The sequence below is a fragment of the Myodes glareolus genome, chromosome 13 (genome assembly GCF_982192425.1).
Source record: "Myodes glareolus chromosome 13, mMyoGla1.1, whole genome shotgun sequence".
Classification (NCBI taxonomy): domain Eukaryota; kingdom Metazoa; phylum Chordata; class Mammalia; order Rodentia; family Cricetidae; genus Myodes; species Myodes glareolus.
This window is the reverse complement of record NC_142038.1, coordinates 9,777,391-9,797,919: the sequence shown is the minus strand read 5'-3', so window position 1 is coordinate 9,797,919 and position 20,529 is coordinate 9,777,391. Positions and strand designations below refer to the sequence as shown.

The window sequence follows — 20,529 nt, the reverse complement described above, 5'->3', positions numbered from 1 at the left end:
CACCCCAAAATATCCAATCCCAGTTTCTAAAATCCCTTCCCACGTGCCTACAGCATCGGTCCAGAAGTTCACATACCCAAACTGAATCTCACCAGAGCCCAGGGAAAACATATTCACATGCATCGCCATAATGGGTTATTAGTAATTTTTATGGCTCCAGGCCCACTAATAAAGATAAGAGAGGTGAGTCCTCAGCCAGTAACAACTAGAGGCTTCTCACGCTGAAGCCACACGGGACGGAACTCTGACACCAGTAAAACCAACCACAATGCAAGGAAACTCAGTGCTGATACAGGTCTGTGGGAACTGTATCCGGGTGGCTCCTGCTGCTACTTCCCTCTCCCCTCTGAGGAACAGTATGCAAGATGAAGAACACTCTCAGCTGCCCCTGAGAAGCCCTACCCCACCCCCTTCCTAAAGGACGGGCATCCTTTAGTCCTCCTGTCTGTTCCTTGTCACGTGTCATGACTTAAATCACACAGTACCCCATTATGCAAAGCTTCCTAGTTTTTGTTTCTGCTTGTTTGTTTCATTTTGCTTTGGGGGTTTCGTCTTTCACCCTGTGAGACCAGGTCTCATTTCCTAGTGCAGGCTGGCCTAGAAATCACTGTGTAGCGCAAGCTGAACTCCAGTTTGTGGCTATATTCTTAACCCAGCCCACCAAATACTGGAATTTTCCATGTGGGCTACCACAGCTGGCAATCTATCTCTTAAACTTGGCTGTACTGAAAGTTGATAAGAAAACCAGAAGAGTTCAATGGGAAATCAGTAATTACTCTGGGATCGATGCAGACTTTTAAATGTTTGTATCTGCAGAAACATATGATAGCTAATCATTTCTATCACTTATATAAAATACAATTTTCAATCTCCTCTCTTGTTCCTTAGATGAAGGTCATTTTGTCCACAGAGCAGAAGAAGAGCAAACAATAGAGAAGCAACACTTCACAAGTCATCCAAAGTGTCGGGAATCCCTCCAACATCTTTTCCACCCTCTTCCCTCCAAGATAAGAAGAAAAAAAGATCAGGCTTTTTCCAGACGATCCCAGGGCAAATCAACTATCCTCCTCTCTAGCTCACCTCTATGCCTACTTTAGCTCACCTCTATGCCTACTTTATTTCTTCCCTAGTTCAGACTCATAATTACAAGAGCCAAAGGCAAGCCCAGCTGGCTGTCCATCTGTAGGAGAAAGCCTAATGTTGCACAGCATGCAAACCGCCATATCGTCTAGCATTACTCCCGAGTCTTCTTACCCCACTGAGCACACTCCCTGTTGCCAGCAGGAAGCTTTTCTACACGTTTTCTATTCCCACCTCTGAGTCCATCAGGTTAAAGAACCGATCATCAAATGTGCCTCCCAAGTGTGCCCAATGAGGCTTGTAAGGACACATTGAGAACAGCCAAGAACTGGAACCTGACAGCTGAGTGTGTGGTTTCTGGCTCTGGAACCAGCATCTTCTCAGCCAGTACCTGGCTAGAGAGACCGAAGAGGAAGTAGCCTAGGTCAGAAGCCTCCGCGCAGGCCATGGAGGTTTGCAGAGAAGCCCAAAACACACTCAGATCCTGGAAGTAGCTCGGCCCTGCGGATGGCCATGTTTACAAGAAGTTTCACTCTGGGAAAAGCAATAGTAAAGTTTTCCTCTGAAAGTAGAAAGACTGCTCTCATAAAATCAGGAGCACCCTTGCAGAGGTTACCAAAAACCACGAAACAGCCACCTGTGACTCAGTCGGCCAACAAGACCTTCCCTGGCTAGAGAAAGGAGATTGCACTTAGAACACATGACTCTGCCATTTTTTTCTCTCTCTCTTACTAAAGTCTTCGTCTCCAGTATACAAATATGCCTATATTCCTGAAACCTTTTATTTTAGAAAATGTCACAGTTAAGCCAACTGTGGTGGTATATGCCTGTGATCCTGGCATTTGGAGGCAGGAAGAACACAAATTCAAAGCCAGCTGGCCTACATAATAGTGAGTTACAGGACAGCCAGAAGTATATAGCAAGATCCTATTTCAGAAACCCGCAAGCAAAAGTCTTATCGAGTCAACGTCTGTGGATTCTTTTTTCACCAGGGCAGATAGCAGTGTAGAACCCTAAGGTATCAAGATGCCTTAGGACCTGGCCCTGCTCATTGTAGGAGAGCCCAGTTGGCTTCTCTCAGTCTACACTCCAGCTCCAAAGACATTGGAAGTCATTTCCCAGCCCCTAAGGACAGCAATGCCCAAGGCTTACTCCCTGAGGCAGGAATCATCACTATTGTGCTTTAATTCCCCCAGTAACTAGTATGCCCAGGCAAATGTGCCAATACAGGGTGTAAGATAAGGGAAAGACTTCCTCAGAAACTCTTAGCAAGCCACCTGGACCTCAACCAAACCAGGGAGACATTTAGATAAGATAAAAGAAGATAAAACACAAACTATGGATGAACAGATAGGCTATGATGTTGCTATATAACTATTATTAAGAAAGTACCTCCCATGTAAAAATGACTGGCTTCAGATTTTCACATACTTAACTGCATGAATCAATAACTATTTAGATGCAGTAGTAAAGACCCATAAAAATGAAAATCTGATACAACAAGTGTTTCCCAAATTCTCTGAAGATCCTAAGATACAATGAAAATATCCTTTCCCTCAAAAAGAAAACACTCTTGATTGGAGATTTTTAAAACAACTCTGAAAAAAGCTATGGCACCAGTGCAGGAGAGCTAAAAGACCAGTGTAGGAGAGCTACAGCACCAATGCAGCAGAGCTACAACACCAAGGCATGAGAACTTCAGCACCAATGCAGGAGAACTTCAGCACCAATGCAGGAGAGCTACGGCACCAGTGCAGGAGAACTACAAGAAGAGCACACGCTCTTGCTGGGACCTTGAGCAACTATTAAAAGAAAGAAAGAAAACCTCATGGAAATTCGGTGCTAGGGTGACGGTGATGACATGCATGCCCCATAAGCAAGAGGATCTGAATTTAAGAGTCCCAGAAGCCACTCCAATACGAAGTGGCTTGCTTGTAATTCCAGCCTTGGGAGGTGAAGACGAGGTTCCCAGGAGTGAACCAACTATGAAGACCAATCAGAAATCTCAGGCCTTCACATGCATGGACACACAGTTGCATGTAGGCAGGCATATATGCATGCATGCACACATGTGCACACACACACACATACACACACACACACACACACACACTAGCCTACATTCAAATATACACACATACCACACTTATCTACACCATGAAAAGAATTAAAGAGTGGGGGAACAAAGCAAGACAATAGCAGCGTGCATTACAAGGCAACATATGAGCCAGGAACATGTAGGATTGTGCTAATGGAGCAACTGGGGTGTGGCTATGGGGTGTGGCAACAAGAGGGACTGGTGAGAAGTACAGCAAACAAAAGGGTACAGTGGGATCGTGGAATCCTCGAGTGACAGATGTACTAGTGAGTGTGGATTTCATCTTACAAATAATGGGAATTCAGCAGGGGAAAGAACTCTTTCTAAGCTTCTTTGGGGGCAGTGCACACCTCATACCACTGCGGAACTGGGAAACCTAAAACTAAGCAGATAGCTGACCCCCTGCTGAAAACTGATTGTGCTTTCTTGAGGACCTGGACCAGCTGGACTTTGGGGGACAGTTGGAGTTTCTCATAACACGTACTACAGATAAACTAATAAGACCATTTCAAATAGTCCCAGACTCTACAAACCTCTATTCCAGACCTACCACCCTGGTCTCTCACATTCAGAGTCCAGTCCCAGACTGCGTTAGTGACTAAGCTGACCAGGCCACTCAGGTCAAACCTGTCTCCACAGTGTTCTTTCCGCGCTGGCCTCTACATAGAATCGGGCATCACATTTGCTGTCATTGATCCATGCAATTCCCAGAATAGGAGCAGTCCTCTCTAAATGTTTGTGCCATGAAGAAGGAATGAAAAATTAACAGGCCTAACAGACCCTGAGCCTTCCCATCTTTCCAGGTTATTCCAGAGTATCTTCATCTCCATAGTAACACTTTTACAAACTCTGGGAGACGGCCCTTACTCCCTGGCCTGACTTACATTTCACCCATCTGTACAGATGGCCTCTAAATGTCCATCTTGTGTCGTCTTCTAGTTGTTTTGAGCACATCCATCTTGTTTTTCTAGTTCAACAGCAGCTGAGACTCAGGCAGAGGCCAGCTGCAATTGAAGAGTGCTCACAGTCTCACCTCATTTCCATCCTGGGGATGGCGCCTTTGGAAGCTTGCTGGAAGCTCTTTCTGAATGAAAGTACATTCACCCCTGACAGCTATTCAAATTCCTTTTCCAGCCTTAGCTCCACCTACCCAGAAAGCCCCAGTCAAATGTTCTATCCTGGGGGTAAGGATCCAGATCCTGTGTCCACATGAACCCCATCATCTTAAAAATTCTAAAATAAGCCGGGTGGTGGTGGTGCACGCCTTTAATCCCAGCACTTGGGAGGCAGAGGCAGGTGCATCTCTGAGTTCAAGGCCAGCCTGGTCAACAAAGTGAGTTCCAGGAGAACCAGGGTTACTAGACAGAGAAACCCTGTCTCGAAAAACAAAAACATAAACAAACAAACAAACAAACAAAAAAGTCCTAAAACAAGAAAAACTTTCACTAGCACAGAGCAAAGAAACCTACACTGTCTGTTGGCTTCAGCAGCTCACAAAGCTGCTGTTCCTCGGTCACTCCCGCACACACCAGCCAGCCTACACCCCATGTGAGTTTTGTGGTGGGTCTGGGAGACAACTGCCTGTCCCCCTTGTGAAAAGCCCCTGTCAACACATGCATGTGAGCACAGTCACACACTCAGAGCTGGGGAGTCCCGGCAAGGTGAAAGTGTTTTGACCTGTTCACATTCCTGCAATTGGCGGCTGCCTCAGAGAGGCCAGCACACAATGAACACTCTGTCCTTGGTTTCCTGCCTCCAGTGCAACACAGGCTGACCCTTCAGAGACTGCCTGCAGGGCTGCCATGCAGTGACTGAGACGATAAAGGTGGCTTAGGAAATAAGGCTTCGGCAGGTCCTAAGAAACACTAGAGCAAGGACAGTACAGAAGGTCTTACAACACACAATGAGACCAGAGTGTAGCAATGGGCTCTCTACCCCAGCTCTAGCATTTGAAGGCAGTAAAATGGTAGCTAGACAAGCCACTCTGAGTGCCCGATCCCACACTCCGCTCAACAACGATGTAACACGAGGTCTTATGCAGCTTCGCTTTACACAGCCATGGGTCTACGGGGACACTTCAAATTGAACAGTTTGAACCCACAGCAGTATTTCTCTAGCGCCCAGGGAAAACCCACATGGCTAGATGTTGCTTATGCTCAGGGGAGTCCTCAACAGTACCTCCTCCCTCCCTTCCAAATCTGCAAGATACAGAGATGTTTCCTGTCTGAAAAACGCTGCGGCTGCCTGGGAAATGCTTACTTAGATTCCGAGTCTGCTGGGAATGGTGTCGATTCTCAAGTTATGCATACTGAGCCAGGGTCCGGGTGGCAGGGCAGGCACTTTGACTCTCCCCAGCTTCTAGAGGGACTGGGGTGTGAAAACAGTGTTTCAGTTTTCCCTATGTAGTGCCTTGACCACAGAGTGCTTCCTAATCTGTGTTTGTAGGTAGCTTCTCTCGGTCTCCTACGGGCAGGTATCCATTGTATTTGAGCCATTTAGTAACCCAATGCCCAGCATAGCATCTAGCACCAGAACAGACATTCAAGACATTTACTGGACCAAATAGAAAAATAAAAGCCCGAGCTGGACTTCCCAGTTTTATCCACCTCTCCCATTTGCTTGGCTCTCTGATCATCATCACAACCCAGCCATTGCCACCCTGACTACTGCTTTCCAAATCTGCAATATGGCCGAAACAGACAAAGCCCTTGGCATATTCAATTAGACTCACAAGATATGATTTATGGGCTTTCCCCTGTCTTTTAGGAACCCTCATGGGACTCCTGTCCATCTCAGTGTCTGAACAACAATAGGAAGAAGTGTTTTCTTTCTTATCCCCGCTATTGGGCAACAGTTCACATGAATTTGTTGATAGTTCAGCTCTATGCTTCTTAGGTTAAAATAACTTTCCAAAAGAAGACGCCTCACAAGCCCTTAAAGGCAAACAGTCAGAAATGCAGCCAGGTCCTCACTCCTCATTCCTGCCACCTTCATCCTTCAGCTGTCCTTGGACTTCTGGACACATTGCCCCAAGGCCAGGGACTCCTCCCAGGCAGGCAGGTCAACACCACCAGCTTGGCTATATAATTCTCAGGTCACAACTCTTTCCCTGAGAACTCTTCAGAATGTCCCTGAGAAAATGGAGGTGGGCTAGGGATTTCCTTTTTCCTAGGTGGGATTTCCTTTTTCCTAGGTAGACAACACGCTTTATAGTATAGTTGCTGGGGTGTTTGGTTTTGGTTAATGTAGTGTGGCTCTGTCTGTCTCCCCTGGCTTTTTCTGGAACACCAAGAGTCACAGAGATCATCCCCAGTTCACAAAAGTTTCTTTTTTTTCCCATTAATCTTTTAGTTATTTATTTCCTTCTAATGATCCTGGTTTCCAGGTTCTTACAACGCTTAGCTTCAGATCCTTCCCTCCATTCTCCTTCCTTCATGCTTTTCCCCACCGTGTTCTTCCCTTTGCATCCTGTTCTCCTGCACTCTTTGACTCTCCGTGGGAGAAAACCCTCTTGTCAGATGCTAGCAAGACTGCCTGGCTTTGGCAATAGGGCGATTAACTACTCATCCTTCCTCGTATCTGCTCAGGGCACTGGGTCAAAGTCACAGCAGATTCCCATGCAACTTTGCACACACCTGGAACCCTCCTCCGACCTTCTGTGAGTTAAAAGCAAGCATGAAATCAAATATCTCTTCTCTGATTTGCTCAAGTCGGGACTCTGTTTCTCTGCTTTTGTGGCACATACCATGTCCTTCTGGGCACTTCCTACATCACATTAAGGCTGAGCCGTTCTTACGTTTTGCCTCATCTCCCCAGCAGACACTAAGAACATTGAGGGTAACATCCTTGCCTCTTTCAGATCCCATGCTAACCCCAGTGCCTGCCACAGCCCCTGATACATGGAGAGAGGCCCTAAATTCTGTATTCAGTGAATGCTGAAGGAAAGGCTGTGTCAAAGTACAGCCAGTCAGTCACCCTTTGACTTGGAGTGCCTATAACTCTGAGTGATGTTTCTTGAAACCTTTCCTGCTGCCAAAATTCCTGGAATAAATGGTGCATAAACTCTGGTGAATGGATCAAGTGACCCAACACATACCTGGCTCTCAATCAGCAAGAGTGAAGATGGTCGCACAACAGTTTGCTGACACTGCATATATGTCTGTGGTCTACAACAAAGGACAAAGCTCTTACCCAGAAGCCTTTGTGTGTGTGTGTGTGTGTGTGTGTGTGTGTGTGTGTGTGTGTGTTCTACACACCTGTAAGGTACATTCGAGGTCACATTTTACTTCCTCCAAGAAGCATTGTTTGAGTTTTTCACCCAATGCATCTTCTAGAAACATCTCCTGAGCTCCATTGATGTATATTACTCTACATAAGGCTCCTAGCCCTGTTGTCTTGGTAGCCTTTTTCATTTCTACAAGGTTTAGCTCTAAATTATCACAAGAATTGTGTCAGGTTTCACCCCCATCCAGAACACCAGCTGAATTCACTTTTAACATTATTCTTTGAACACACTCACACATGTAAACACACATCACACATGCACACACAGAGGGTGGAAGAGAGAGAGAGACAGAAACAAAGACAGACAGGCAAATAGAAGGGTGAGGGATCGTTTTCTCAGTTCCTTGGACATTTTGCCATCAAGGCACTTGAGAAACTATGCTTCAATATTTTAATGTTGTCTATCTTGTCCACACAATCATGATCTCTATAATGCAGGACAGTATATCGAATGGGTCTCTACACATTTCAGAGCTCAGTGAACACAAGGAGCCATAGTCCAAGAGGACATGTTCAAAGACCATGCTTCTCCTTGCAAGGTAGTGAGGGAGAAGCAGACTGGAGGTCATAGGATTAGGCTACTTAGTCTCTTTCCCATTAGCAACTGTATTCAGCAAGGCATTTTTTTTAGTCATTCAAGTCTCGTTTGGAAAGTGGGTAATAATCCTACCTCAGGGGCTCCTAGGAGAAGTAATTGAAGATTAAATATTAAATGAGATCATAATTACCTGGGATCACCTTAGTAAATGCTCACACGTTTTGTTAAACTTGACTGGTCCCCTGGAATGTGTCAGCCAAGTTACAAATCGGCTAGTGTTGCCTCGTCTTCTGAGATCCCAAGGAAAACCCTGTGTGGCGCAGGGGCTGGAATCCTGCCTTCTCCACACTCATGGCTGACCGAAGGCACACACAGAGAGCTGAGTTTAAACCTGCTAACTTGGGTGTTCTGCTGTTCTGTATGGATAGCTTGACTCAGAGGAAATATCAGAGGGTTCAGTCAGAAAGCCCCCCAACACACATACTCTGTCTTCCTTTAATAATCAGGGAAAGCCATGAGGCGAGCCTCATATCCCCTTCCAGCCCAGCATCCCTAGGTGCCAAGCCTTATCTACTTAGAAGCTCTTCAAAGGTGGGGCTCCTTTCTTCCTTTGCTTTTTCAGTTCCTGTTGGTTCTCCAGCTCTGGTTGAGTGGGATGAGATGAACTCAAACTTAAACATAGGACATCAGCTCTTGTGCTGAGGATTTCAGTAGCAGGGGGACAATCTGAATCAAGCTACTAAGGCTTGAGACTGGGCACACTCTTAACTAACAACTCCGACTGCCACGGCCTTCTCACCATGGTACAATAACATACGCTGTGGGGATTGGCTCTGGGACCCATCAAATTTGCATGCTCAGTTTCAGCCATAACATCCTGCTTGCTGTCACTATTCTTCTATGGTGTTAGGGAAAGAACACAAAATAAAAGGGAGTGGCCTGTGGGCCATGATCCCTTTGGGGTTAGAACGACCCTTCCACATGGGTCACCTAAGACCATGAAAAAAATGCAGATATTTACATTCAAATTTATAACAGTAGCAAAATCACAGTTATAAAATAGCCCTACATAAATAACTTTATGGTGGGGGGGTCACCACAAAATGAGGAATTGTATTAAAGAGTCACAGCATTAGGAGGGTTGAGAACTTCTGGCTTATTGTCATTATCAGTTAAATCCATATATTAATCCATTGATAGCCCGCTAGTGCACTGATTCTGTTCTTAATTTATACACATGGAAACAAAGTCCTTTCTGGGCACAAATGTTATTTAACTCACAACACCACCAAACTCCAAAGAGCCAACATCAGGTAACCGCTTGAATGCCAGACATCCACCAGACACATGTAAAATGGGAATAAAAAGAGAGTCTTTATTTTGGATGATGGCAGCAAACCAAATAAAAGTCCAACAGATGATAAGTTCCTTAATCTTTCTAGAAAGGTCCTGTAACGTTGAACAGAATGTTGGGTCGAGTACAAATTCTTCATCCCCTCAAACCTCCTGATTCAGCAACTGCTTTGTGCACTGTCATCTGACCTTACACTTCTGCAGTAAAGGAAATGCTAGGCCTACCGCAGAGCTGAACAGATATTCTCTCCAGTCCCTTCCTTTACAATGTGTCTCCTCTAGGCATCCTGAACTGCCACCATCACATTGCTACTGAAACTAGTCCGTCCTTCAATTATGCACTAGAGTCCTAAGGTAACTTCCAGCGCCACGGCGTGTTTTGGGCCAGAGAAGGGCCGATCCGCAGTCCAAATGTTCATATGTTGTTTTACTGTTTGTTCTAAACACACTTCTTTTGTTTTTTTTTAACATTTCTTATAGTTTATTTAACTTTTGTTTTATGTGCTTTGGTATGAAGGTGTCAGATCCCCTGGAACTGGATCTTCAGACAGTTGTGAGCAGTGGGTGCTGGGAATTGAACCCTGGTCCTCTGGAAGAGGAGTCAGTGCTCTTAACCACTGAGCCATCTCTCCAGCCCCAAGACACTTCTTTTGAACATCAGACTGCACCTGCAGAGCTGGGGACAGGGAGAGCCTCATAGAGTGCCGTGTGGTCAGAAGGCAGTGTTTCTCTAGGCTGTATATATGGAAATCTCTGAATTCCGCACCATCTTTCAATTCAAGTCTGCCCTCCTAGCATTTGGGAAACTGATCTTGGCCCCACATCTCAGCTCTGAGAAGTGGATGCCTTGACCTATGGTCCCTATCCCTTCTGCCTTGCTGCCTCCACCTGCAGAGTACTGTGTTGAACCAGTTGCTCTCTCCCTGGTACACACCCAGGTGAATGATCTTCCAGCCTCTGTACTACCTAACCAGGATCATCCCTTTGTTGTGGTGAGACTCAAGTCTCACATTCTCTTTGAAGCTTTCTCAGATCTACCTGGCCTTGGTAGCGGTTCTTGAACTCCTACTGCACACAATTTAGTCCTCAATTTGACAGTTTTATACATCATATCATTAGTATTCGTTTCCTCAAGGGAATTTTAAATCCACACTTCATTTCAGTCCACTTCTGCCACTGAAGGTTCTCCCTCTATGAAAGGCTCCTGATTCCTCTTTCTTCAAAAAACACATCTTTCTTGATGCCTTCCGTGATACACCTTAGCATGGACCGCACAAAAGTAGCAGAACTCCACTTGGGTAAAGGTTCTTAATCAAGTTGAAAAATTTTAGCTAAGCATGTCTCCTCAAACAGACCATCCAAGGGCAAACTACCATCTTATATCAGACTTTTCCCATCCAAGAGTACTGGGAAGAAACTGAAATGCTAAAACTTCAAAAATATTTGTGGACCTAGAACTTCTTAATAGAGCTCTTATAGACAGTGTTAGAAGCAGAGAGAAGGCCTACGGTGGTCTTATGTCAAATTATGCTTTCTGGCCACCATGTTATGCTTTCAAAAAAAGAAAGAAAGAAAAAACCCAGGTCTTGCTCAAATACAAAATAACAAGAGGTTAGGGGCATAGCCAGCAACTACACAGAATTGGGCTCCCAAGATTTCTCATTTGTTTCAAAGAATAGGATGCCCCACTAGCTCCAAAAAACATTCCAGGGCATGAAATTCAGCTAACACCATTCCTGTGTCTCTCTAAGTCCCAAGGCACTCCAAGCAGTTCCTTTCCATGGACAGACTGAATCACTGGTACATAAAGATAATAATAAAACAATAATAGTGATAATAATAAAGCTTTTGCACAATGTGCTTGCTCTTTTTTTCTTCCATTTTCATCCCAAACCCTTTGGATTTTATCCAAAATCCTTTCAAACCCCAAGATTCCTGGGGGCTGGAAACCATAGCATCTGAATTGCTTCCATTATCTTTTCTTTCTAAGAATTCAACTGGTATGCTTCTAGGTGATCCAGAAAACCCATGAACCTTTCATAGAGCCTGAAGACAGAGATTTAATTTCCAGATCTTGCCCCCATCCAATGGTGCAGAAAAATGTGGCTTTGGATTCCTCCTGGTCCCCCAGCACACACAAAAACAACCCAGTAGTCATTTTTCCATACAAACGTCCAGGGGCAGAGCAGGCAAGTCCTGTGGGGATGGAGTGACAGCCCATAAGCAGAGAGTCTGCCCCGGCCTTCGAGCTCCTAATGATCTGCATCATGAAATGATAACCAGACCCCAGATGTGCAAATGAAGCAGCTTCAGCAGAGATCCCGGATGCCCACAGGGCACAGGAGGTGATGGTAAAGTCCCAACAAAGATGACAGCTTTGGACTTTCCAGAGTTGACTTTGTACCATCTTCAGTGTGTCAACTTACTTATTTCACCAAGGAGGGTCAGGCTTCAAAGGGGGTGAGGAGGATAATTTAACCCTTTGTTTCCTTCCACACTTTTTTGTGGTGTTGCTTCATATTTACCATACCCTTCCCCTGCCTCCCCCATTCCTCCAAGCCTGTTCTTCTGCTCTAATTGGGGAGCTTCTCATTTAATTTACCCCAGGGCACCAACTTCCCCTTCCGTAACTCTTCCAACCACATCAAACACCAAGCTGAGTGCCTTAATTCTCACGGGGATTGGTTTGGACAGTTGGTGGGGGTGTCATTAAATGAGTTTGAGGCGTTCTATACTTTAAAGGAGAACTTTTAAAATCTCCTTGACACATCCAGCGGCAGCATCCCAGAATTTCAGATGGGACTGCCAGTATCAGTCTTAACCTTTTCACTTTCCAACGAGTAAAGGTAAGAAGAAAGGCAGTGGGACTGGCTCCTCACCCACGCTGATTGGTGCCCAGTCCAGCCTCAAGCCTGCATCCCAAGCCTCCACCTCCCCTTCTGTGTGGCTTTCTGCCACTCTCTGTGGAATCAGGCTTGCCGCGTCACTAATGAGCAGAAGAGCAGGTTGATTGAGACAGGGAAGGAAACGGAATGGTTAAGTGGCAGAATAAGCATGGGAACTGGGGTGAACGACTGGAATTTTCAGGGACCATCACGAGTGATGAGTGTTCGAGTGGGGAGGCTACTCTACGAGGCACTTAATAAACATTTGATTACTGAATGAATGCGCGAAACCACTGACTGAAAAGATACCCATGTGGTAAAATATCATTACCTCTTATGATTGGAGGGAGTAGCTGAGATTGGGTGATTTCCCCTGAAAGACAGCCAAAAACTATAAAAAGCTATCAACATAACTAGTTATTACTCACTCTAAGAAGTCCTCCTGTGTTGCTTCATTTTGCAACAATCTGGTATACTTTAAAAACATTTACTCTTGATCGTTTAACTCTACATAAGATGTATGATATATCCACGCAGCAGAAGTCAACCCTAAATGGGTGCGAGGCTTTGAGTGGTAAGCTTGTGCCTTTCCTGGATAGGTCTCCAATTAGGAGACGCAAAGGCAAGAAGTACCGAAGCAAGCAAGCAAGTACCAGTACAAGAAGTACCAGAAGTGCTCCTGTCATGGGGAAGAGACAAGCAGACTGATTGGGAGTCACTAGTGCATCTTCACAGAGAAGCACAGCGGGGACACCTGCCTTCACAGGTAGACGCTCCTGTTACACAGGACCAGGTAGGGCACCTTTCCAATTGGATTGGCAATGGAGCAAGCTGAGGAGTTGAAGGAGACAGGGCATAGAATGCTCAGTGTCATCAAGGAAATCCATCTAAAGGGCATAGAAGCTTGTGTGTTACCCCAAGTGGGGCTCAATGGAAAGCACTGTAAGATGAACACTAAGGAAAATCCAGAGGCTGGTTCAGGACAGGGAGAGCCAGGAGTCATGAGGGAGAACATGGAAGACTCCAGAAGCCGAGAAACCATGAAGAACATTCCAGGTTCTAGATCATTCCTTGTCTGTTCTAGGACAAAGACATTTCTGCCATCATTCCTTCATTTTATAGATATTAGACATTCTCTCTTAGATGACACATCTCAACCCCATGGAACCCTGACGAAGACCATCTCATTGCCCATTGTGTCTCTTTCCGGCAGGTTTGTGTCTGCCCCCTTTCTTCTCACGATTCTTTGATGAAGGAGCATTTCCTGAGCTCTAGTACTTCCCTGAGTGCCGCTGCACTGGCCACCATGGGAAAACCTGAGTCCTACACAGATGTAACACAATACACATCTAATCACGCAACCCGTACACAGATCACTGAGCTGAGTACCTCAGCGGACTCCTCAGTTGATATGCATGGGCTGTTAAGTTTGTTAAACTACTAGACACGGGGGCTCTGTGGGTACTCTTCTTAGAGTGGGCCGTGCCAAATATAACCCCAGCATCAGTTTCCAAGAGGCAGCACAGAAAATCTCCAAGAGTTCAGTGACAGAAATTATTTGGGATAACTTTACCCTTACAACCCCTAGGACATAGGGACAGAGATACTTTTATCCCCATTTTTCTGGCTAGGTTACTGAGGTTCAAAGGAGCTACATAAGTTAGTGGGGTCATCCAGCCAGGAAGGGATGAGAAGGATCAGACCTTGCCACATCAGGTGTGAGGCTGTTCATGCTTGCACTGTCCCAGGTCAGCCACTAACTTGTACCATTGCAGGCAACCTAAGTTATTCATTCGCTAATCTTCCGAGCAGGGATCAATATTTCTTTGGCTTCCTTCCTAAGAAGATCTGAGGGGGTGGATATGATATGAAGATAATTTTGAAATGAATAAAATTCCGTGAATATGAAAGGGACTATTTTGGGTGGGAAGAGCTAAGTTAGATCAAGGAGATGACTTCCTGAGTAAAAATCAAAATGTGTCCCCTCTCCTGCCTCGGTATTTGGAGAAGCTGAGTTCTTGCCCACTGTAGAGTCCACTCAATTGCTCAATTGGTGTCTTCCATGGGACTATGTGTCATAATATACCATGGTCCACCATAATTCTGGAAAGGGGACAACTGGATCCTCCTAAGGCAGTGGTTCTCAACCTGTGGGTCGCAACCCTCACAAGGATTGTATATCAGATATCCTGCATATCAGATATTTGTATTACAATTCATAAAATTAGCAAAATTAGAGTTGTGATGAAACAATAAAATAATTTCATGGTTGGGGATCACCATAGATGAGGAAATGTATTAAAGGGTTGAAGATTTAGGAAGGTTGAGAAAACTGTTCTACCTGTACCTATGAAACTCATAATGGAAAACTTAAACAAATAATGGCATTCATTTAATTCCAACTTGATGTGTCTAAGGGAACATAAAAAATCAACTGGGAGACTAGATGAAAATGGAAATAAAAACTAAGAACAATAATGCAAGTGAGAATCAATTTTGTGCCTTCATGTGCTTTCTTTTTTGTATTTATCAAGGGCTGGGCTGGCTAAAGTATCCTCGCCTTTATTAAGAGTATACAGAACACCATAGATGGTGATACAATCCTTTATTGCTAGCATTTGGGAGGCAGAAGCAAATAGGTCTCCATAAATTCAAGACCAGCTAGTCAGTCCAGCTAGTGAGTCCCAGGCTGGCTAGGGCTTCACAGTGAGACCCCGTGTCAAATGAAGATGATGATGATGAGGAGGAGGAGGAGGAAGGAGAAAGGGGAGAGGAGGAAGAGGAGGAGGAGGAGGAAGAAGAAGAGGAGGAGGAGGAAGAGGAGGGAAAAGAGAGGGGGAGGGAGGGAGAAAAGAAGAAAGGAAGAAAGAAAGATAGAAGGAAATCAAAACACAGCAAAAGTCCCACCCCCAACATACACACACACACACACACACACACACACACACACAGAGAGAGAGAGAGAGAGAGAGAGAGAGAGAGAGAGAGAGATAGAAGTTCATATGGCAATAGCAATGGAAAGTTTGGATGCTAATGCCCATCAAATGTCATGTATCTCCAAAGTGGCACTGTTGTGAACTAGAAAATTAAGAGGTGAGACCTAGCCTGAGGTCTTTACATCACTGGGGGCGTGGGCTCAATGTTTCTGGGATCCCAAGCCCTGCTTCTTTCTCTCCCTCTCTCTTCCTAGCCAGGAGGTGAGTGACTTTGTTCCACTATGATTTTGTTGTGTTTTGGATTTTGCTGTGATGTGCAGCCTCACCAAAAAACCCAAAGCACCAGCACCGACAGTTCCTGAACTAAAACTTTTAAAATTGAAATAACAACATGGAAAAAAGTTTTTCCCATTCTAAGTTATTTCAGATGTTTTATCATAGTTGACCTAACTTCCTAACACACGGTGAGATTGGAATAGGACTGAATGTTATCCCCTTCCTCCCAGGAACCTGGTCAAGTGGCTTTCAGTGAGGATGTTATAAAGATGTCTTCTATGATCTAATGTTGTGAGCACTCCAGGGGTACCCTTGCCCTTCCTTGAAGGGTTCTTTCATACCACAGGGCTCTGAACAAACACCATAATGTCTGATGTGAAGTTCTGAGATTCCTTCCACAATGCTAGTGTGTTAATAATAACATACCCAGTTCTTCTGGCATGAGTAAAACTGAAGCAACTTGAAATGCCATCAGCAAAAAGAATTATTTATTTCTCATCCCCGAGCATCGCAGAAAACAGAATCTCATTGGCTGGGTCTGTCTTCAATAGCTTTCTGGTTTTAATTAAAGCATCAAGTCTCCAAGGAAGAAACAGGCATTCTGGGAGGCCAGGGGAAGCCTGGCCAGCCAAGTGTTAGTTCCTCCACAGGAACCAAGAAAGGATGCTCTACACATCTGAGTGCACTCTCCTCTTTGCATATGCTACAGAAACTTGTGGCAGAGATTGCAGTAACAATGACCGCTGTGCAAGAATTCCCCTCTCCTTGTTGAACAGTACTGTGACACAGAAGAAGTAATCTGGCTCCTAATGGAATTCCAAGTTAAGATTACAGCAGAAAAGGAATGGGAAACCCAGATCAGAGTGCCCACCTATCTAGTACGTCTTTAGCAATATTCTTCCTCTGAGCTCTCCACATTGGTCATTTTTAGTTAAATTCTACAATAACCCAAAGGTCTGCTTTTTTTTCCCCTTCCCTCTTTCACAGAGGTCAGGTATTTTTCAAAGTACCACTGTGCACCCTGTGAGGAATGACGGTTTGGGACCAGATGCTCTCCTGGCAGCAGGAGCTGTTTGTCTCCCTCAGGGACAGCTCCAGGCTTCCCATGGGACACCTAGAACTGAGCCTCCTGGCAAGGCCTTCCTATGTAGCATTCTGATGTTAACATGGAAAAGATCAGATTACAGCCTTGCTCTTGCCTGGCTCCTCATAAGCATATAAGGCAGTTATTTCCTTCCATGCTCCAAGTGGCCCCCCTTCCTACATAACACCGCTGCCTGAGATGTTCCCCTTTATGTTCCTTCCAGCCGTCCCTCCCCCCACATCCAGTTTGTTTTTTTCCAGTGACACATCTATTTTTCCTGCTCAGAAAGACAAGTCCTTTCCCTCTGTCTCCTGACTGCCTGTGATCCCCACCTCCTCCCCCAGCTCAGCTCAGGTTACTGAGGAGGCAGCAGCTTGCACAGCCCAGCTCCAACTGCCATGCAACTTCCTCAAACTAGGATCTCTCTCTCTCTCTCTCTCTCTCTCTCTCTCTCTCTCTCTCTCTCTCCCTCTCTCTCCCCCCACCCCGCCTCCGGAAAAGGATCATATGCCATCATGTGCCAAGCAGCACCCTGAGTACCTGGCCTCAGTACTTTCTGCGACCATATTTCCTGCAGTTAAAATGCCCTTCTTCAAGCACACGTGCCTTCTTACTCCTTTCAGATTTGTCTAGAACATTCTGTCTTAACATCCCTTTGCTGGTAAAGAGCAAGGTGCTGAAGCACAGGCTTAGCCACACGGCACCTTCCAGGTAACTCTGCAACCTGGAAATGGAGCTGAGGGAGCAAAGAGATCCGCCTCCTTCCAGGAGTTTAAGGGCAGGCAGTGGAAGGAAGCCACAGAAGTCAAGAGAAGAGGGAGGCAAGGATTGTAAACTGGCTGCATCTTGAAAGGCTGTAAACTCTCTCCTCCCCCTGGCCAGCTGGCACTACCTTCTCTTGCCAGCCAGGCCATATTTAACTTGGGTGAGAAAGGAAACTCTTTCCTAGGTCCCTAGATCTGGTCTCAGGGCTGAAGATCAGGCTGCAGAGAGCATTCTTCCACTCCAGGTCCCTCTTCCCCACAGCACAAAGTGCAGAGGAGAATTTCAGAATTTGAGTTTGAATGAGACACATGAGGTTTCTCTGCAGGCACTAGAAAATCGTGGAGGATGGGCCCGAACTGCCAAAGAGTTTCAGTGACAACTTCTTCATGAAATCACTTTCCAGTGCAAGTTGTCAAGAAAATCAATCAATCAATCAATAAAACAAGACTAAGATGGAAAGCAAATAAAAGAAAGGAGAAAGGAACAAATTTTATAAAAAAAAGAAACTAAGGTCAGTATTTCCATAAAGACCGTGGTCTCGAACCAAAGTTCAACAGGAAAGGTGTGAATGCTTGTGGGCAGGAGGACTAGGGGCAGCAAAGGCAAAGTAGCTTCTGTAGTATTCTAGAATCACTCCCTTGTAGAAAAGAGTTTCTGCAGGACTACTTACACACACACACACACACACACACACACACACACCACTGCCCTGTTAGTATCAGACATCAACCATGAGATTATCAGGACAGTTTATTTGAAACGGAAACAAATCGGAAATCCTTTCCTCAACAGTCCTTTAAGACAGATACACATGCTGAGAATCCCACAAAGGCACATAAAGAATAAATGCGGCATCAGAGGGCAGTAACAACTCGTCACCACACTCCCAGTATCTCTAGCCTCATCCCTACTTCCAACTGAACAACTTTCCTGATCTTCAACAAAATATCTGTAGTTGGGTTCAATTTCAGAGCTGTAGTAGCTGGTACGAGTCTGGGAGGGGCGAGATGGGAGAGTGTATAGAGAATGTAGAAGACAGCATTTCAGCAGCAACTGATTTATTTATTTCTTTTTTTTAAGGAGCAGCATGCTCTACTGATCGGAAATTACAATTACCCAACAATGCTTCCATCACAGACACCGAAAACAGTGCCCCCGTTATAACCGTCTTGCTAAACAGATCTGCCCAGTCTAATTTACCTGACTTGGATTCTGAGGAACTTCACAGACAGTATTTTAGTCAAAGAGATAATGGTTCGAAAGACAAAAACAATAAATCCATACTGAAGGGTTTCCTTTCCGGAGTGATTTTCCTCTGGAAACCACCGAACAGGGAAGCCTGCGTTAATTCCCAAGCCCTGGGCTCCTGTACAAACGCACACAATGCGTGCTTTCAAAGGGGGCATTCTCTGCTTTTAAGGGAATTCCTGCCTTTTCACAATCCCCAGCCCGGAGATCACAAGAAAGAGACTCAAATTCACCGATTAAGATTTTTAAAAGAGAAAAACTAACACACAGCCAGAACACAAACATACACCAACCTTCATTGGCTGGACCACTTCTCGCCTGTTCTTCTATTAAGGACACCTTAGATTCTGATACATTTACCCCCCCCCCCCCCATCCAACTAGGTTACAATGTAGCTCTCTAGCTCCACTTAACCTGCAAGTTACAAAGAGAGGGGGAAAAAATATCCTGTCGCCTCCCCACCCCTTTTCCTACCCCCTCCCTTTCCCCAGTCCACTTCACCAAAGCCAAACCAGCCAGCCCCGGCAGCCGACAGCAGGACCAAGGGAGGGTGCAGAAGGAGGGGGTGGGGAAGGGATCAGATTAGCCGAAACTCAATAAGCTCCCAGCCCTCCAGCCCGATGCTTCCACCATCACCGCCACCAACGGGCTCCTCCAGTTAAGTCAGCACCACTGCCGACCCACCACCCGGCGGAATCGCGCCCATCCCCGCGCAGCCTCGCGGGGACCTGCATCCCGCCCCCTTGGCCGGGCCCCCCACCCCCCTCGAGCCCAGTGCAAAGTCAAAGCCCCGGCGAGGCGACGTGAACTTTTGCATGCATGGTACACACCGCCCCCGGCCCCCGGCGCGCTGGGCCCGCGGCGCGGCGGGAGGCTAGGCACCCCGGCTCCCGCGCCAAGGTCGCCGCGCTTGCTCACCCATGTCCCGGCGGCTCTGGCTCCGCTGGCCTGGGCGCTCGCTCAGATTCCGCCTCCGGTCGCTCGTCCGAGCCCCCAAAGGTGCTGCTGCAGCAACTCCATAGCGACGAGCATCTGTCAAACGGCGACGCGCGGGGCGGGCCGCCCTCGCTCGGGGGGCGCCGGGGCCCCCGGGCGCGCAGGCGGCGGCGAGCGCCCCGGCCAGCCCCGCGCTTCCCGCCCGCCGCGGCCGCCTCCGCCGCGCCACCGATTTACGGAGAGAGATATCAAGGGGGAAAATGGCGTCTCCGGAGCCCGAGGAGTCCTGGAGTAATCACATTCACACACACGCCCGCACGCACACACTCGCACACACTCGCACACAGGCGCTCGGCGAGCCCGGCTAATTTTAGCAGGAACCAAATATAATATATATATGTACATATACATAAATATGCATATGTACATATATATTATATAGATTTCCCCGTCTCTCCGTTCAACGCTATTTTTTCCCTTTTCTCCAAAGGATGGATTGGAAGGTTTACAAAATGTTGCCCGGCTGGGCTCGCAGGAGGCGGCGCGCCGAGGGCTGGGGCGCTTTTGCTGAGCTGTGCAGTTCGGTCCCCGGCGCCCGCCGGCCCTGCCGCCGCTGGTCCGCCCGCGGTCGCTACTGCCGCCGCCGTCGCCGCCGCCGCCGCCGCTCTGTGGCCGCGCCCGCCCCGCGCCCCCTCCGCGTCCCTTCGCCGCCCGCCCGCGTCCCCGGCGAGCGCTGGAGTGGGGTCGGGCCCGTGTGCCTGCCTCCCGCGCCCTCTCCCGAGTCCCGGAGTCCTACTGAAAGGAAGGGGGAGGGCGTGAGCGGGGGAGGGGGAGGATTGGAGCGGCCGGGCGGCGGAGCCGGCGGGGACTGCCACCCCGCGATCTGCCTCGGAAGGGGCGCGGGAGTCCACACTGCTCCCTCTGCGAACCCGGGCCGCTCCCCAGCCGGAGCCCAGGGAGGCGCAGCCGGCAAGCGGCCGGTGACCTCTCCCTCGACCGCCCCCCTCGGTGAATGTCGGTCAATTGGGAGGGAGCGGGCTCTAGCC

General features: G+C 47.0%; 1 protein-coding gene across 2 annotated transcripts in view; it reads right to left on the bottom strand.

Annotated features, from left to right (window-relative positions):
• Setbp1 (SET binding protein 1) overlaps positions 1–20,139 on the bottom strand; it is a 338,230-nt gene extending 318,091 nt beyond the window's left edge. Inside the window, exon 1 of one of the 2 annotated variants that reach the window (XM_085676389.2) lies at positions 19,466–20,139. The gene's annotated coding sequence lies outside the window, so the exon portion shown is untranslated. The remainder of the gene's footprint in view (positions 1–19,465) is intronic. The other variant, XM_085676387.2, reaches the window with a different exon arrangement.
• Between the last annotated feature and the right edge of the window lie 390 nt (positions 20,140–20,529).